At 41.6% G+C, this 18,637-nt stretch overlaps 1 protein-coding gene across 1 annotated transcript in view; it reads left to right on the top strand.

Moving 5' to 3' along the window:
- Positions 1-1,091: 1,091 nt before the first annotated feature.
- eppk1 (epiplakin 1) overlaps positions 1,092-18,637 on the top strand; it is a 43,811-nt gene continuing 26,265 nt past the window's right edge. Inside the window, 1 exon segment of the mRNA XM_029122634.2 lies at positions 1,092-1,167. The gene's annotated coding sequence lies outside the window, so the exon portion shown is untranslated.

The raw sequence follows: 18,637 nt of genomic DNA, 5'->3' as shown, positions 1-18,637 counted from the left end.
TCAAAACCAGTTTGTTAAGGGAAGAGGAAGAGAAAAGTCATGTTTATGTTTAAATTCAGTCTTGCGGCAGGATTCTACATAATGCCCCTTTAAGTATATTAGACGTCTTTTTACATTTTAGACCCTTCTTAAAGGTGCTTCTCTCTTGTTGGGCAATTTATTTTGATTGTGCTTGTCTGATATGTTTATGTTTTAAGATTGGGTTTTGTGTGTCTTGCCTCAGGGACTCTCAAACTCACACAGACAATGATCCACTGTAAATACAGGTTAGACTATCCTGCCACTACCTGGTTTAGCAAACACAAGAATCCACTCCCTTAAATGACGTACTGTGTCCCTTAAATGTTCCTAATGCCCTGATCAAGCATTGACATGTGATAGCGGACACCCCCTTAGCTTAGTGTTGGAGGTGTAACTGCATTCTGTCATATCAGTGAGCAATTGGAACCATTGTCCAGAAGCTCCACCCATTTGACTGGTGTTAAGAGTTTAGAATGAGAAAGGGTAAGCTTTGATGAAATGAAAAACACAGCACATGATACAAAGTATTTCTGTCATTCTGGTCAAAGTTTAGTTTACATATCTTGTTTCAGTGTTTCAGTTTTGTCTAAATAAAACTGCTTGCAGCCAAGCTGTTTTATTTCAGTTCCAACCTTTCTGACACTGACTAAATAAATGCTATTTGAGTGCTGGCTAACTTCGGATTGCACATTGCCAAGGTGTACATGCAGTTCAATTATTAATATAAAGTAATATAAGAGATATTTTAAAATAATCATATGAATGGGTTATGTTAACTTAAAATGATGTACTATGTATGTGTAAATTATGTAATTTAACAATTCACTATGTATTAGGTGATAGTATTCTCACAAATAGTTGCAAATCATTGTTAGGTAATACACAATGGGAAAAGTTCTGAGGAAATTAAGAGGAATTCCTGACATGTAGGATCAGCAACAGGATTCTGGGCTGACCTCCTAAAGGCAATAGGGGTTTTCCTAGTCATGGGTGTGGCTTGTCATGGTCGAGCTGTATATAATAATAAGAGGTGTGGATTGGGTCCTGAGGAGTATAGCAGCATACAGTGATCGTCACATCTTGCTACAGGGCAGGCAAGACTACTCTTCTGTCTGACACTGGATTCTTACATATCCAGGAAGCCTAGTAAGTACAACTTTGCTCAAATGGGTTAGACATACATTGACTGTTGTTTTCAGGCTACTGCTAGTGAGTTTCAGCTGAAGAATGGTCTTAAAAAGCTGTCAGACCACAATTGAAACTGCACATGTAAGTGGCTTTGGTTTAAATTACTTTTTAATTTGAATTTCATAGAGGCAATGTGTAAATAAACACAAAAAACTACATGGCTATTAAAAGCAAGAAATAGCATTCTCAGACGCATCACGCTTGACCATTCTGTAACGTTTTTTTGAAAATGTGCTCAACTATCTGTGCCAGATAAGGCACTCAAGACTTGAATCAGAACTCTAAATAAACACATACAGGTTTAAGAAACCATATTATTAGACCATAGGTACAGTAGTCATCTTCAAATAAAACATAACAACTTAACATGTTAATTCAAAAGCAGTTAATAATGTTATACAAAAGCAGGGACAATGCTCCATTATATAACAAAGTTCTCTTTGAAGTTTACAAGCTCTGCATTGTTAAAGGTTCATCGCCTTGCTGCTGGCCAAAGCTGATTACCTTATCTCAGTCCCCAGTCTTTATGGCAGATGGTGGTTTAGACTGACACTTTATCATTATATTTCTTTGGGTGCAATGTAATCCACATAATTAAAGGGTGTTTGCTCAGAGGTAGAAGTTTCCTGTGTGCACAATAATTTGAGTGACTTTGCATGGTATGCTTGGTATGGTGGATGGGGAGACAAGAGGGTTTGTCACACATTAAATAAAAAGTCCAGGCTATCATCTGATATCTCTGTCAATGATTGCAGTAAAAAAGAAAAACAAGAATTATACATTTTGTCTTATACTGCATTGTTGCAAAACCTGAAACTAAAAATAGTAGTACAGAAATGTGTAATTTGCTGGCACATGGACATTTTCTGTAATATTTGTTTTTCTGGATTGCAAAAGTAAAACCAGGATTGTGTTCATAAGATTTGCTCCAGAAACGTTTTAAACTGTTTTGCAACAGCCATACATTTTGAAGCCTAGAAGTCTTAGATTTAAAGTCTAGAAAGTGATCTCCTGTTTCAGTCCACTTTCTTGTTTGTGCCTAATAAACACAAATTAGGTTTGTTGTTTTTCTGTCAAAAAAGTAAGAACAATGGTTGAGGGTTTTAGAGTTGGATTACATGACAGCCTCAATTTAGGTAACAGGGAATAGTCAATTCTGCAGCTGTGCATTCCAAACTTCATACACAGTGTGTATGTACCAAAACAATGAACAAATAAAGATATCACTGACATGCTTGGCTAAAGAAAAACATGTTTATGGCGTGATGAGCTCACACAATAAAATTGTATTGAATTAAAGAACAAAGCTTAAATTAAGAACAGGCAATTTTACAAACCAATAGGACAAATATACAGCCAGTGCATTGATCATATAGAACGTGCTTTGTTTATTTATAAGGAGTAATGTGTGATGAAATTGTCAAACGTCAGTCATTGGCTGGGGTGAACTGACAGTCAAATTCATTGTATACTTCAGGAGTAATCAGGGTTGCCAGATAAGTGTGTTTTGGTCAGAGACGTTCCTGATGGGTAAGCTGTTTATGCTTTTTCATTCAAACGGGTTGAAATTTGTTTGTAATGTTATTGATACCTATTTTGACCACTGGGTAAGATGTTGCTTAAACATTTTGTCAAGATACAGTATAGAACATTTCTAACTAAGCAATTTTTCTGGCTGCTATCATGCCAACTGCTTGTGGGGCCAAACAAGTTGGCCTTGCATGACAGCTTGGAGGCAAGAGTACAAACAAATCTCGGGCTAGGTTTGCCTGGCAACCCGCACTCATTGCTCCAGCCTGGGAAGGCAATAGTATTGCATTAAATGAGCTGTCAGGAATGACACTTCCCAACTTTAACTCAGTGAAATTATCTAAGTGAAGCGCACCATCCTTATACTGCAGTGGGTCAAGTCAGGCAGAGGTTTTTTTGTACTCTGGGGTAATTATAAAAAAATTGTCAGTGGGTCAATAGTGCCCTTTAGCAATTGCTGTCAATTGCGGGCGTCCGGACTGACCCAACAACTAAATGCATGCATGAAACGAAATCAACAGCATTCCAAAATAAAAAGACTATTGTTCCTTGGTTGCTAAATAATTTGCTTACGGCAAAGACAGAAGCTATTATTCTCTCCACTATTGAGCTCTGCCTCCCCTCAATTAAGCTTTGGGCATTTTCTGGATTTAATCCAATTGGAGGCATTTTCATTTGAAGACTCAATTCTTAACACACTGAATGCACAATTATTAGGCAAATCGTATTCCTCAAGATTTATTTTATTGAACAAACACAATGCTCTCAGTCTATCCAAAATATCACTGAACATTAAACCTGAATGTTTAATGTTTAAGGAAAAATATTTTTGATCTTTCTCAGGGGAATACATAAGTGTGCACAATTATTAGGCAAAAATAGTGTGCACAATTATTAGGAAACTAAATTACAAAAAATATTTCTCCAACTCACTTGTTTATTCTACATTTTTAGAGTAAGTGCAACAAATAATAAACACAAAATGAAAATTAAATAACATTTCTGGCCTTTCAAAAATATTCAGTGACCGATATCGCCACCCTTCTTTTCAATAACTGCCATGAGCCTTCCATCCATGCAGTCTCTCAGTTTCTTGATCTGCTCATGATCAACTTTCGCTGAAGCAGCAACCACAGCCTTCCAAATGCTGTTCAAAGAGGTTTATTGTCTTCCCTGACTGTAAATCTCACGTTGTAGAAGGGTCCACAAGTTCTCAATTGGATTTAAGTCAGGGGCCAGGTCATTATTTGGGCATCTTTGATGCGTGGAGTACTTGGATGCATGTGATGGAGCATTGTCCTGCATAAAGAACATGACCTTCTTGAATGCTGAAGACTTCTTCCTGTACTACTGCTTGAAGAAAGTATCTTCCAGAAACTGGCAGTAGGTATGGGAGTTGAGTTTCAGTCCATCTTCAACCCAAAAAGGTCCAACATCCTTAATGATAGCAGCCCATAACAGTACCCTCCTTCACCTTGCTGGCGCCTGACTTGAAGTGGTGCCCTGTGTCCATTAGTGATGGCCACAGGCCCATCCATCTGGTCCATCAAGGGTCACTCATTTAATCTGTCCATAAAACCTTAGAAAAATCTCTCTTCAGATATTTCTTTGTCCAATCTATACGTTTCAACGTGTGAATCTTATTCAGTGGTGGTCTTCCTTCAGCCTTCTTGACCTTGCCCATGTCTCTTAACACTTGACACCTTGTACTTCCGGACACTCTAGGAAGGTTGCAGTTCTGGAATATAGTGGCACTGGGGGATAATGGGTTCCTTGTAGCTTCACGTTTACCATTCCAGGTCTCAATCCGCGGATGGAACGCTCTGTGCTCATTTGCATGAATATTAATGAAAATCAAATCGCCATAATCGTCCGGTTTCAATGGTATATTTTATATAGCCACCTTCATGAAGCGTTCCGTGTTTAGTTTGGGTTGTCCGTGTATAGTTGAGCTGTGGAAACCACAGCCTGCAGGAAGAAAACTTTTCACCAGGCAACGACATCTTAGAAAGGCTAATGTGTAGACAAGACTATAGGGATTACAAGGGTGTACATCAGTATATATGATGTATTGAACCGTAATACATAGTTTGTATTATAAATATGATATAAAAATGTTCTTCTGTCAACATAGTACGAGGATGAAGTCCAAACTTCAGTAGGGATCTCGTGCTGCCATCTGGTGGCCGTTCTGCGTCATTACATGTAAAAAGAAGTGATATACATTCATTCTTATTTCTTTTTTTCTTATTTCTCAAGTTTATATGGTTTGGAGTTGGAAAATGTGCATATAAATAATAATACGATCAGAATACTCACTTGCCTAATAAATCTGACCGCAGTGTATACAATGTATGCAAGAGTATATCTAAATCTCCCGAAATAATACTCAAGGCAACCCCCCCTCAAGAGATGATCTCCTGATGCAACATTATCTAAAATGCTTTATAGCTTTTATGATTTTGATTAAAATTTAAAAAAAACAAGATAAACATTGATAGGTTCATCACAATAGAGAGACATTAAAAGAGAATTTCAATTTGGGATTTATTTAACCCCTCCATGAACTGCCACCTTAACATAGTGGAGGGGTTTGAGTACCTGAGTGACCCTAGGAGCTATGTTGTCTGGGGCTATATGCCCCTGGTAGGGTCTCCCAAGGCAAACAGGTCCTAGGCGATGGGTCAGACTAAGAGCGGCTCGTACGCGAGCGCCTGGTGGCCGGGCCTTTCCCCATGGGGCCCAGCCGGGCTCAGCCCAAAGGAACGACGTGGGGCCGCCTTCCTATGGGCTCACCAACCACAGGAGGGACCATAAGGGGCCAGTGCGGAGAGGATCGGGCGGCAGTCGACGGCGGGGGCCTAGACAACCCGATCCCTGGACACGGAAACTACCTCTAGGGACGTGGAACGTCACCTCGCTGGCAGGAAAGGAGCCTGAGATCGTGCGGGAGGTTGAGAGGTTCCGACTAGAGGAAGTCAGGATCACCTCTACGCACGGCTTGGGCTCTGGAACCACACTCCTTGAGAGAGGATGGACTCTTCACCACTCTGGAGTTGCCCATGGTGAGAGGCGACGGGTTGGTGTGGGTTTGCTTATAGCTCCCCAGCTCTGCCGCCATGTGTTGGTGTTTACCCCGGTGAACGAGAGGGTCGTTCCCCTGCGCCTACGGGTCGGGGATAGGTCTCTCACTGTTGTTTGTGCCTATGGGCCGAACGGCAGTGCATAATACCCGACCTTCTTGGAGTCTCTGGGAGGGGTGCTGGAAAGTGCTCCGACTGGGGACTCTATCGTTCTACAACGCCCATGTGGGCAACGACAGTGACACCTGGAGGGCCATGATTGGGAGGAACAGCCCCCCTGATCTGAACCTGAGCGGTGTTCAGTTATTGGACTTCTGTGCTAGTCACAGTCTGTCCATAACGAACACCATGTTCGTTAAGGGTGTCCATCAGTGCCCGTGGCACCAGGACACCTTAGGCCGCAGGTCGATGATCGACTTTGTTGTCGTTTCATCTGACCTGCGGCCGTATGTCTTGGACACTCGGGTGAAGAGAAGGGCGGAGCTGTCAACTGATCACCACCTGGTGGTGAGTTGGATCCGATGGCGGGGGAGGAAGCTGGACAGACTCGGCAGGCCCAAGCGTACTGTAAGGGTCTGCTGGGAACGCCTGGCCGAGTCTCCTGTCAGAGAGATCTTTAACTCCCACCTCCGGCAGAGCTTCGACTGGATCCCGAGGGAGGCTGGAGATATTGAGTCCGAGTGGACCATGTTCTCCACCGCCATTGTCGAAACGGCCGCTCGGAGCTGTGGCCGTAAGGTCTCTGGTGCCTGTCGAGGCGGCAATCCCCGAACCCGGTGGTGGACACCGGAAGTAAGGGATGCTGTCAAGCTGAAGAAGGAGTCCTATCAGGCCTGGTTGGCTTGTGGGACTCCTGAGGCAGCTGACGGGTACCGATAGGCCAAGCGGACTGCAGCCCGAGTGGTTGTGGAGGCAAAAACTCGGACCTGGGAGGAGTTCGGTGAGGCCAGGGAGAAGGACTATCGGCTGGCCTCGAAGAGATTCTGGCAAACCGTCCGGCGCCTCAGGAGAGGGAAACAGTGCCCTACCAATGCTGTTTACAGTAGAGGTGGGCAGCTGTTGACCTCAACTGGGGATGTCGTCAGGCGGTGGAAGGAGTACTTCGAGGATCTCCTCAATCCCGCCGTCATGTCTTCCATTGAGGAAGCAGAGGATGAGGGCTCAGAGGTGGACTCGTCCATCACCCGGGCTGAAGTCACAGAGGTAGTCAAGAAACTCCTTGGTGGCAAGGCACCGGGGGTGGATGAGATCCGCCCTGAGTACCTCAAGTTTTCAGCACCTTTTTGGTTTTCGTCAGGGCCGTGGAACACTGGACCAGCTCTATACCCTCTACGGGGTGTTGGAGGGTTCATGGGAGTTTGCCCAACCAATCCACATTTGTTTTGTGGATTTGGAGAAGGCATTCGACTGTGTCCCTCGCGGCATCCTGTGGAGAGTGCTTCGGGAATATGTGGTCCTGGGTCCTTTTCTAAGCGCTGTCAGGTCCCTGTAAGACCGAAGCAGGAGCTTGGTCTGCATTGCTGGCAGTAAGTCAGACTTGTTCCCAGTAAATGTTGGACTTTGTCGCCGGTTCAGTGTTAGTGTTGGCCCCTTCAAACCAGGACCTTCAGCATCCACTGGGACGGTTTGCAGCCGAGTGTGAAGCAGTGGGGATGAGAATCAATACCTCCAAATCCGAGGCCATGGTCCTCAGTTGGAAAAGGGTCGCTTGCCCACTTCAAGTGGAGGAGTTTAAGCATCTAGGGGTCTTGTTCACGAGTGAGGGAAGGATGGAACGGGAGATTGACAGACGGATCGGTGCAGCTTCTGCAGTAATGCGGTCGATGTATCGGTCTGTCGTGGTGAAGAATGAGCTGAGCCGCAAGGCGAAGCTCTCGATTTTCCGGTCAGTCTACGTCCCTACTCTCACCTATGGTCATGAGCTTTGGGTCATGACTGAAAGGACAAGATCCCGGATACAGGTGGCCGAAATGAGCTTTCTCCACAGGGTGGCTGGGCGATCCCTTAGAGATAGGGTGAGAAGCTTGGTCACTCGGGAGGAGCTCAGAGTAGAGCCGCTGCTCCTCCACATCGAGAGAGGTCAGCTGAGGTGGCCTGGGCATCTGTTCCGGATGCCTCCTGGACGCCTTCCCGGGAAGGTGTTCCTGGCCCGTCCCACCAGGAGGAGACCCCGGGGAAGACCTAGGACTATGTCTCCCAGCTGGCCTGGGAACGCCTCAGTGTCCCCCAGAAGAGCTGGAGGAAGTGTCTAGGGACAGGGAAGTCTGGGCATCTCTGCTTAGACTGCTGCCCCCACGACCCGGCCCCGGATAAGCGGTAGATGATGGATGGATTTATTTATTGGCAAGTCAAAAACATAGGCTACTGTATACACTCTGTGCCAATGGCCACAATTTTCCACAAATTCGCACACCACTTAGCCTCACTATTGACATAGAAAAGCAGTTCCTTCCAAACAAGATCATTGTTTTGGCCTTTTCCACTGATCGTCCTCGACAATGTCTGCTATTTCCCTCCTCCATCACCTCACCTTCTCTCTTTTGTTTATCTTGCCTTCCCAAAGCTTGGGTGTATCTTTCCATTTTCTTCTGTGTAACTCAAGAAAGGAAACTCAGTATTAATCACTGTAAAGGAATGTCTTTCCCAAATAAAATTTCAACCCTTGTAATTGATGAAATTAAGAACACGTTCAATCAAATAAACAATATCTTCCTTTTTGTGAATGTTAATTTTAAATGTTTTATTTAACCAGGTTTCAATAACAAACTGGCCAAATGAATTTCATTGCAAGATGACAAAACCACATCAACAACGTAAAACACTCAAACATAAATCTAAATAAACAAAGAAACACTATATAGGTAATAGATCATAATAAATATAAATAATAGACATTACATTTCCATAAATACAGTGCATTGATCATATAGAATTTGCTTTGTTAATTTTTAAATGAGTAAGGTGTGATAAAAATAGCTGTGTCCTAATCACTTTGATACTAGGAAATCAAATTAGCTAATAAGTATTCAATTAACATAGCTGGGTTCAAAGCTATACAGTGGATACTTCAGCTACACAGCAGCCAAGCGAGCTTGCTCAGACAATACAAGACATATCACCATAGTTTAGATATCTAGACTGACTACTGCAGTTACTTCCCGGAATAACAAAGGCAAAGAAAGACCTGTGCGCAAACATCTTTGCTAAAGGAAAGATTTTATGAAACCAAGATCTCTAAGTCTCTGCCTGGCATCACTTCAAAACACAGTCATCATGACTGCATTCATGCAAACAGGTGTGGATCTTGAATTCTGCAAAATTTTAGCTTTACAATGTATTTTTAGCAGTTCACTACTTTTAATGAAAAAGAACACTAAAAAGAACATCAAAAAAATACAGAGGACCTGACCTTGGTGTCCTCAATGGTGGGAGGTACCTGAGTGTATGACGTCAAAATTACTTTTTAAATATAGAAATATTTAGCCTACATTTATAACTGTCATCACCACTGCTGTGTAAATAAATAAATCCACCATTCAGCCTACGCCAGCCTGCCTCCTGTTGAATCTTTGTCCTTACTAGTGCGAGGGTCCTTATTTTAAAGCTAATAACAATCTACAGTATAGTGAAATGTTGTGATCATATGAGGCATATACTACGAAGCAAGTTATTCATGCCAAGAATTTCTTTTCATTAGCTGGCTTCACTAAGCCTAACAACCATAATTCTGCATAAGTTGTGTCACGACGGTGGTTATTAATTTATTAAATCAACCTAGGTTTTCCCAATCTAGCGACGAGCGGATTTACATAAAAGGGGCGGTATTTGCACCATATGACCAATTGCAGACATGGACAAGTCTACCACAGCTTCATATTTAATTCAAGAGGAGAAAACAATCATTTTCGAGAAATATGAAGAATAAAACTATATAAAATCAACACAGTTGCTACTGCCAAAAGCAGTAAGGAAAGCTGGCAAAATATTGCAGACTGTATTAAGGCATAAGTTAAAAGGCTTATCAGTGTCACTGCTCTATCATTAAGGCACATCTAGATCTGACTATAATTACATTTGTGCATTCCATTAATGTCCTCCTTAAATACATTTTTCTGCATTCTTTCAGTTGCAGCTAAAGGATTATTAGGAACACCATACTAATACTGTGTTTGACCCCCTTTCGCCTTCAGAACTGTCTTAATTCTACGCGGCATTGATTCAACAAGGTGCTGAAAGCATTCTTTAGAAATGTTGGCCCATATTGATAGGATAGCATCTTGCAGTTGATGGAGATTTGTGGGATGCACATCCAGGGCACGAAGCTCCCGTTCCACTACATCCCAAACATGCTCTATTGGGTTGAGATCTGGTGACTGTGGGGGCCATTTCAGTACAGTGAACTCATTGTCATGTTCAAGAAACCAATTTGAAATGATTCGAGCTTTGTGACATGGTGCATTATCCTGCTGGAAGTAGCCATCAGAGGATGGGTACATGGTGGTCATAAAGGGATGGACATGGTCAGAAACAATGCTCAGGTAGGCCATGGCATTTAAACGATGCCCAATTGGCACTAAGGGGCCTAAAGTGTGCCAAGAAAACATCCCCCACACCATTACACCACTACCACCAGCCTGCACAGTGGTAACAGGGCATGACGGATCCATGTTCTCATTCTGTTTATGCCAAATTCTGACTCTACCATCTGAATGTCTCAACAGAAATCGAGACTCATCAGACCATGCAACATTCTTTCAGTCTTCAACTGTCCAATTTTGGTGAGCTCGTGCAAATTGTAGCCTCTTTTTCCTATTTGTAGTGGAGATGAGTGGTACCCGGTGGGGTCTTCTGCTGTTGTAGCCCATCCGCCTCAAGGTTGTGCGTGTTGTGGCTTCACAAATGCTTTGCTGCATACCTCGATTGTAATGAGTGGTTATTTCAGTCAAAGTTGCTCTTCTATCAGCATGAATCAGTCGGCCCATTCTCCTCTGACCTCTAGCATCAACAAGGCATTTTCGCCCACAGGACTGCCGCATACTGGATGTTTTTCCCTTTTCACACCATTCTTTGTAAACCCTAGAAATGGTTGTGAGTGCAAATCCCAGTAACTGAGCAGATTGTGAAATACTCAGACCGGCCCGTCTGGCACCAACAACCATGCCATGCTCAAAATTGCTTAAATCACCTTTCTTTCCCATTCTGACATTCAGTTTGGAATTCAGGAGATTGTCTTGACCAGGACCACACCCCTAAATGCATTGAAGCAACTGCCATGTGATTGGTTGATTAGATAATTGCATTAATGAGAAATTGAACAGGTGTTCCTAATAATCCTTTAGGTGAGTGTATATAGCACTCCTAGTGAATGCTTAACTCTTTTGGAGAGAATTGTGTCACTTAACAGAATAATATGACTCAGGGATTGAAATTGATAAAATATTTGTTTTTTTAATCAGGATGTGTACATAGGTTTTACAGTTTCCTGAATTTCAGGGTTAAGTCTCCATCTTCTCAAAAGATAGGGATAAAAACAAATTATTGTAATGCTTGTTCCAATACTTTGTATTACCTATCTTTTGCTACTCTTGGTACATTTATCAAAAGGACACAGAACCAGGCACAAGCACAGGTAAGGCTCAACCTGTGCAGTGCACATGCCCCTTTGCTATATAGTGCCCTGTCTATCTATGTGAGCCTGCAAATCACTTGATCCATTTTTCCAGTTTTAGCACATGCCTGCCAAAAGGCCTGTTCACAGCCCTGCAAAGAACCCTAAACACCTTTATTACAAGGAATTATTTTAAATAGCAATCTTACCGTTAAACTCTTCAGACATAGTAACACTTCAGTAACATGTCTGTAGTGACAACTGATAACCTTTCAGACATTTAAAAAGAGTGGCGCATTAGATTCGGTTGATCCTTCCAGACATGAGAATTCTTAGAATGTTAATATTGTTTTCCTGACAACAATAAACTTTATAGATTGATGTACCCACATCTTGTTTTTCTTCCTTTTGTTTATTGTAGGGTAGCAACATGCCTTTAATTTCTACGAAATATTGCGTCAAGCCACATTACAAATGAACCATAATGTACTTTTTAAGAGATCGGTCTGCAAACAGGTAGAGAGAGAGACAGCCTGTGCTAATGTAGCTCAAGATTATTTGATTGACAGTTCTGGTTGCTTAAGTGACGGACGTTAGTCCAGCTTCAGATCCGGTGCCAGCGCACAATCTGACCAAAGATATAAACTGTCTGTCTCCTGGATTTGACCAATGTACGGAGTTCCATCTCTACGATCTGTGTCACACACAAATGTTCTGAATGCTGATTTGCTGATTCTCTACACATGCCCCACTCCATATTTACTGTTACTATGACTAGCGACGGGAGACAGATTGGGTGAAATGTGAAAATGTTGAAACATCTTGCTAGATGTTTGCTTTCCAGGTATGAAAAGGAAATCATTGTGTTCAAGAAACTATGAAGTAGCACAGTGCATTGCTAAACATGGGAAACCAATTACTTATGAGGAATATGTCAACGTTTTCTCAGGAGTTTGAAGTCTTGATAAACTCAAACCAAACCAGGCCCAGCTGCGGTATAAAGTGACTGAGGGGGCAGATAAAATCAGCAAGGGGGCTAATTTTTCTTTTGCAACTAACATCATCTCTACATTAAACTTAAACTGACACCGGGCCGGTCTCAAAAGTACTGTAGTGTTAAAAAATGCACCTGTGTTTAGTGTGGCTCTTGACAAGATTGTAGATGTAAAATATAATTAATGTCTAGCAACTGTTACAACATCTCGATAAATCCAACTGATCAAAAGAACGTCCATAAATCAAACCCAATATTGAGCGTCTTTACTAAACAAAATCCAGGTAGGCCAGGTGAAGACAGTCAAGCTGCAAGCTGTCAACTTGCCTATTGTCTACGTCAAAGTAACTGGTGTATTAAACACATTATTCTCAGATGTACATACATGAAGACTTCAAATACATTAAAATAATGGTAAAAAATATAGTTGCAAGCAACGATGGGACAGGGTTCTCCTATATGGCAAGGATAGTGAAATAGGTCAGCAGTTACAAGCTGGAATGGCCAGACATGGTCAGACACTGTGACACTAATTATTTATATTGATTCATTGTACCCTAGTGAATAATTCTTGAAAGCCATGTTCCACATCACCAAGTCTAGTTTTTCTGTTATAAGGCAATTTGCATAACCGTATTTGGCTTGCAGGGTATTGAACAGGAACCAATGGAGTGGGGAGATCAAAAGGTGCTGATGGCTATACCTTCTATTTTCCCCAATGAATTAACATTATATGGATTCTTTATACCCTAGAGAGTAATTCTCGAATGTCATGTTTTACCTCACAATGTCTAGTTTTTTTGTTATAAGGCAATTTGCACAGACCACATTCAGGTATAGAGTCTTTCTTTAGAGCCAATGGAGTATGTGTCTAAGAAAGTGTTGCTTGCTATACTCTCTATTTTCCCCCACAAATGGACACTTTATTTGGATTTTTTATACCCTGCTGAGTAAATCTTGAAAGCCATGTTACACCACACAATGTGTAGTTAATTTATTATAAGGGAATTTGCAACGGCTTGCACTGAAGCCAATGGTTAGTGGCTAAGTATGTACTGCTGGCTAAACCCTCTAATTTCCCCCATGAATTGACACTTTATATGGATTCCTTATACCCTAGTGAGCAATTCTTGTTGGCAGTGTTCCACCCCACAATGTCTAATTTGTATGTTATAAAGAAATGTGCCTAGGCCAAATTCAGGTATAGAGTCTTGCACTGGAACCAATGGAGTGGGTGATTAAGAATGTGCTGCTAACTATGCGCTATATCTTCCTCCATGAATTGACACTATATGGATTCTTTATATCCTAGTGAGTGATTCTTGAAATCCATGTTCCACTTCACAACACCTAGACTTTTGTTATAAGGCAAGTTGCATAGCTATGTTAGGCTTACAGTGTATTGAATTGGAGCCAATGGAGTGGGTGACTAAGAAAGTGTTGCTGACTATACCCTTTTTCCCCCCATGAATTGACACTTTATATGGATTCTTTATATCCTAGTGAGTAATTTTCAAATGTCATGTTCTACCTCACAATGTCTACTTTTCTTATAAGATCATTTGTATAGGCCAAATTCAGCCATAGAGTCTTGCACTAGAGCCAATGTAGTAGGTGTCTAAAAAAGTGCTGCTGGCTATACCCTCTATTTTCCTCCATGAAATGACACTTTATATGGGTTCTTTATACCCTAGTGAGTAACTCTCGAATGCCATGTTCCACCTCATTCCACACATACTGATATATTTCAAGTGTTTATTTCTTTTAATTGTGATGATTATAACTGACAACTAATGAAAACCCCAAATTCAGTATCTCAGAAAATTTGAATATTGTGAAAAGGTTCAATATTGAAGATACCTGGTGCCACACTCTAATCAGCTAATTAACCCAAAACACCTGCAAAGGCCTTTAAATGGTCTCTCAGTCTAGTTCTGTAGGCAACACAATCATGGGGAAGACTGCTGACTTGACAGCTGTCCAAAAGACGACCATTGACACCTTGCACAAGGAGGGCAAGACACAAAAGATCATTGCTAAAGAAGCTGGCTGTTCACATAGCTCTGTGTCCAAGCACATTAATAGAGAGGCAAAGGGAAGGAAAAGATGTGGTAGAAAAAAGTGTACAAGCAATAGGGATAACCACACCCTGGAGAGTAGGGGTGGAGCCGAACCCGAATACGGTATTCGGAAAGGCACAAAAAATTTTTTTTTACAAATACTTATTTCAAACAAATACTTAAAAAAATATTTGTATTCGGGAACAAGAAAACCGTTATATCAAAAAGCTGCGTTTTCTCATGAGACCACAGTACATGCCCGGATGAAAAGAATAAAAGCGGTAACTGACACAGGCTGCTCCACACATCTCCATTCTCCACACAGCAACAGAGAGTGCTCGGCTGAGCGAAAAAACTTAACTGCGTCACAATTTTGTTAAATAGATTTTTGTACCTTAAGTGGGTTCCAAAGGCAATTTATAACTTTCAGGAAGCGGAGTTTGATCGGGATATTATATATTATATACAAATAAAGATACAAATACTGGCTGCTTTGCACACCCCTACTGGAGAGGATTGTGAAACAAAACCCATTCAAAAATGTGGGGGAGATTCACAAAGAGTGGACTGCAGCTGGAGTCAGTGCTTCAAGAACCACCACGCACAGACGTATGCAAGACATGGGTTTCAGCTGTTGCATTCCTTGTGTCAAGCCACTCTTGAACAAGACACAGTGTCAGAAGCGTCTCGCCTGGGCTAAAGACAAAAAGGACTGGACTGCTGCTGAGTTATGTTCTCTGATGAAAGTACATTTTGCATTTCCTTTGGAAATCAAGGTCCCAGAGTCTGGAGGAAGAGAGGAGAGGCACAGAATCCACATTGGTTGAAGTCCAGTGTAAAGTTTCCACAGTCAGTGATGGTTTGGGGTGCCATGTCATCTGCTGGTGTTGGTCCACTGTGTTTTCTGAGGTCCAAGGTCAACGCAGCAGTCTACCAGGAAGTTTTAGAGCACTTTATGCTTCCTGCTGCTGACCAACTTTATGGAGATGCAGATTTCATTTTCCAACAGGACTTGGCACCTGCACACAGTGCCAAAGCTACCAGTACCTGGTTTAAGGACCATGGTATCCCTGTTCTTAATTGGCCAGTAAACTCGTCTGACCTTAACCCTACAGAAAATCTATGGGGTATTGTGAAGAGGAAGAAGCGATACGCCAGACCCAACAATGCAGAAGAGCTGAAGGCCACTATCAGAGCAACCTGGGCTCTCATAACACCTGAGCAGTGCCACAGACTGATCGACTCCATGCCACGCCGCATTGCTGCAGTAATTCAGGCAAAAGGAGCCCCAACTAAGTATTGAGTGCTGTACATGCTCATACTTTTCATGTTCATACTTTTCAGTTGGCCGACATTTCTAAAAATCTTTTTTTTGGTATTGGTCTTAAGTAATATTCAAATTTTCAGAGATACTGAATTTGGGATTTTCATTAGTTGTCAGTTATAATCATCATAATTAAAATAAATAAACATTTGAAATATATCAGTCTGTGTTTAATGAATGAATATAATATACAAGTTTCACTTTTTGAATGGAATTAATGAAATGAATCAACTTTTTGATGATATTCAAATTTTATGACCAGCACCTGTATTTGGATTCTCTATAATCTAGTGCGTAATTCTCAAAAACAATGTTCCACATCACAACGTCTAGGTTTTTTGTGATAAGACAATTCCCTTTGGCAAAATTCAGTTATAGTCTTTCACTCGAGCAAATGGAGTGGTTGGCTAAGAAAGTGCTGCTGGTGTAATATACATTGAGATAGACAGATACCCTATAGAAGTTGATCAATAGTGTAAGCATAGGCAAATAATCTGGCAGGGGACAATCATATATGTATGTGTATGGTCATACAAACTTCTCACTGAACAGTAACTCTCTAAGGCCACAGACAAAAACACTGGCAATGGATTTTAAGGCAATTTTATAGTGGTCATTAGAGTAAGCATAAAGAGTTAATTTCAGAGTGGAATTGGCATAATTTTGGAAAAAATTCATGTGATGCCCCTTGTGAGGAATCGCGTCGGCTGTCTTTGTGAATAATATCCCTGGTCTGTATTTTCATTGTGCTATAGTTCATGCATCCATAAGTTCATGCATCCATAAATTTTACACTGGTCAGACATTTTGTCCACCATCTTGTAATATATCTCTTATTCCTTACAACCCTATAGGGAGGCACATATGTGACACATGTACACCAACAGTGAGGTCAATTGGATTACCGGTTGATTTTCAAGTAATTTTTATAGTAGTCATTAGAGTTAGCATAAAGGGCTAACATTGTGAAGTCATAATTCAGTCATCTATAGACATAAAAACTAGTTTCATTATCAGCCCTGTTCTGAAGTACGGCTTGGCATCTGGAAAATTACTGGCAAATAAATCTGATGTATTGTTCAGGAGAAGAAGAGTTTTAAAGGCATTTATTAGCATTAGCTCGTATTGAAAATTGTCAGATTTCTGTCAGCTGCCGTTTCGCTGTCTTTTGAGATATCAGCAAACAAATGCACATGATGTTATATGGGGTAGTGTAAGCAGGCACAATGAATATGAACTGTATAGGTTATTGTTCCATAAAGCAATGCAGACATTAATATTTATCTATGACCACCTGTGTGCCAAAGGGCATGTGAATCTGACTTTGCAAAAGTTGAAATATTTAGTAGGTTTTGGCAAATTTCCACTGTACAGAAAAATCCAAGATGGGGGATTGCATGGGTTCCTGAGGCTTTTTTTTCCTCATGAGAAATTAGCCTTGTACACAAAGATGCAGCATTATAGAAGTAACTTAAATACATGTCTGGTCTGAGGTCCTGTGAGCTCTGAATCAAGTTTTCTTGAAGGACTTATTTTGCTCTGTTCATCTTTCTCTGAATCCTAAACTGTCTCCCAGTCACCATCACAAGATTCTCCCACCACCATTTTTTACCGTAAGGATGGTGTTTGTCAGATGATAAGCAGTACCTTGTATTCGCCAGACATAGCATATGGTATTGAAGCCTAACTGTTGGATTTTTGTCTCATCAGACAAGATAATCTCTTCAGACAGCATGTCATATACAATTTACTAAGGAATGGCTTCCTTCTAGCCACTCAACCATAAAGACCTGATTAATGGAGTGCTGCAGAAATGGCTATCATTCTGGCAGGTTCTCCCATCTCATGGGAGAAAATCTCAAGCTCTGTAAGTGTCCATTGGTTTGTTACATAATCTCTTAAACTTTGTGATTGGTTCACCCAAGCGGCATCTTGATTAAGGACATCACAGTTTGAGCGAGGTACAAAAAAATGCAGTCTAAGGATTACTGCCTCTTTAATACACTGCTCAAAATAATTAAAGGAACTCATAATCATCACAGTATAACACTAAGTCAATACTGATTCACAAAGCATAAGTGATTGTGAATCAATGTCACCTGTTTTGGTCAAATGAAAGTGACAACAGGTGCACTGGAGAGGAAACAGCAAGACAATCCCCAAAAAAGGAATGGTTTTGTAGGTGGTGGCCACAGACAATTGCTCTTTGCTTAACTTTCCTGACGGATTCTTCTCTAGTTTTGGGTTTTGCTAGTGTCCTTGTCACTACTGGTAGCATGAGGTGGTACCTGCAGCCCATTCAGGTTGCACAGGCAGTCCTGCTCTTCCAGGATGGCACATCCATACGTGCTGTCACAAGAAGGTTTGCTGTGTCTCCCAGTACAGTCAAGAGCATGCAGGAGATGCCAGGACACGGGCCATTAAATGAGGAGAGCTGGACAGGGCCTTAGAAGGGCATCAACCCAGCAGCAGGACCAGTATCTACTCTTTTGTGTGAGGAGGAACAGAAGGAACACTGCCTGAGCCCTACAAAATGAGCGCCAGCGGGCTACTGGTGTGCATGTTTCTGATCAAACTGTCAGAAACAGATTTCATGTGTATTGGCATGAGGGCCCGAGGTTGTTGTGGAAATTCTTGAACTGATGTATTCTTGGTCCTATGCATGTATGAATGAGTTACTAGTTAAAGTACTGAGTACCCATGTTTAGATAGATAGAGGAGCGTGAGAGAGGGGTTCTGGTATTTGTCCTAGGGGGGCATCCTTGACCGGCACCAGTAGATTATAGGGTTAATCGTAAATCTGCCTATCATGTTGTTTGTCCAGATGCT

Source organism: Esox lucius, chromosome 10 (assembly GCF_011004845.1).
Source record: "Esox lucius isolate fEsoLuc1 chromosome 10, fEsoLuc1.pri, whole genome shotgun sequence".
NCBI classification, from domain to species: domain Eukaryota; kingdom Metazoa; phylum Chordata; class Actinopteri; order Esociformes; family Esocidae; genus Esox; species Esox lucius.
The sequence above is the reverse complement of the archived record's forward strand: the minus strand, read 5'-3'. Positions and strand labels throughout refer to the sequence as shown.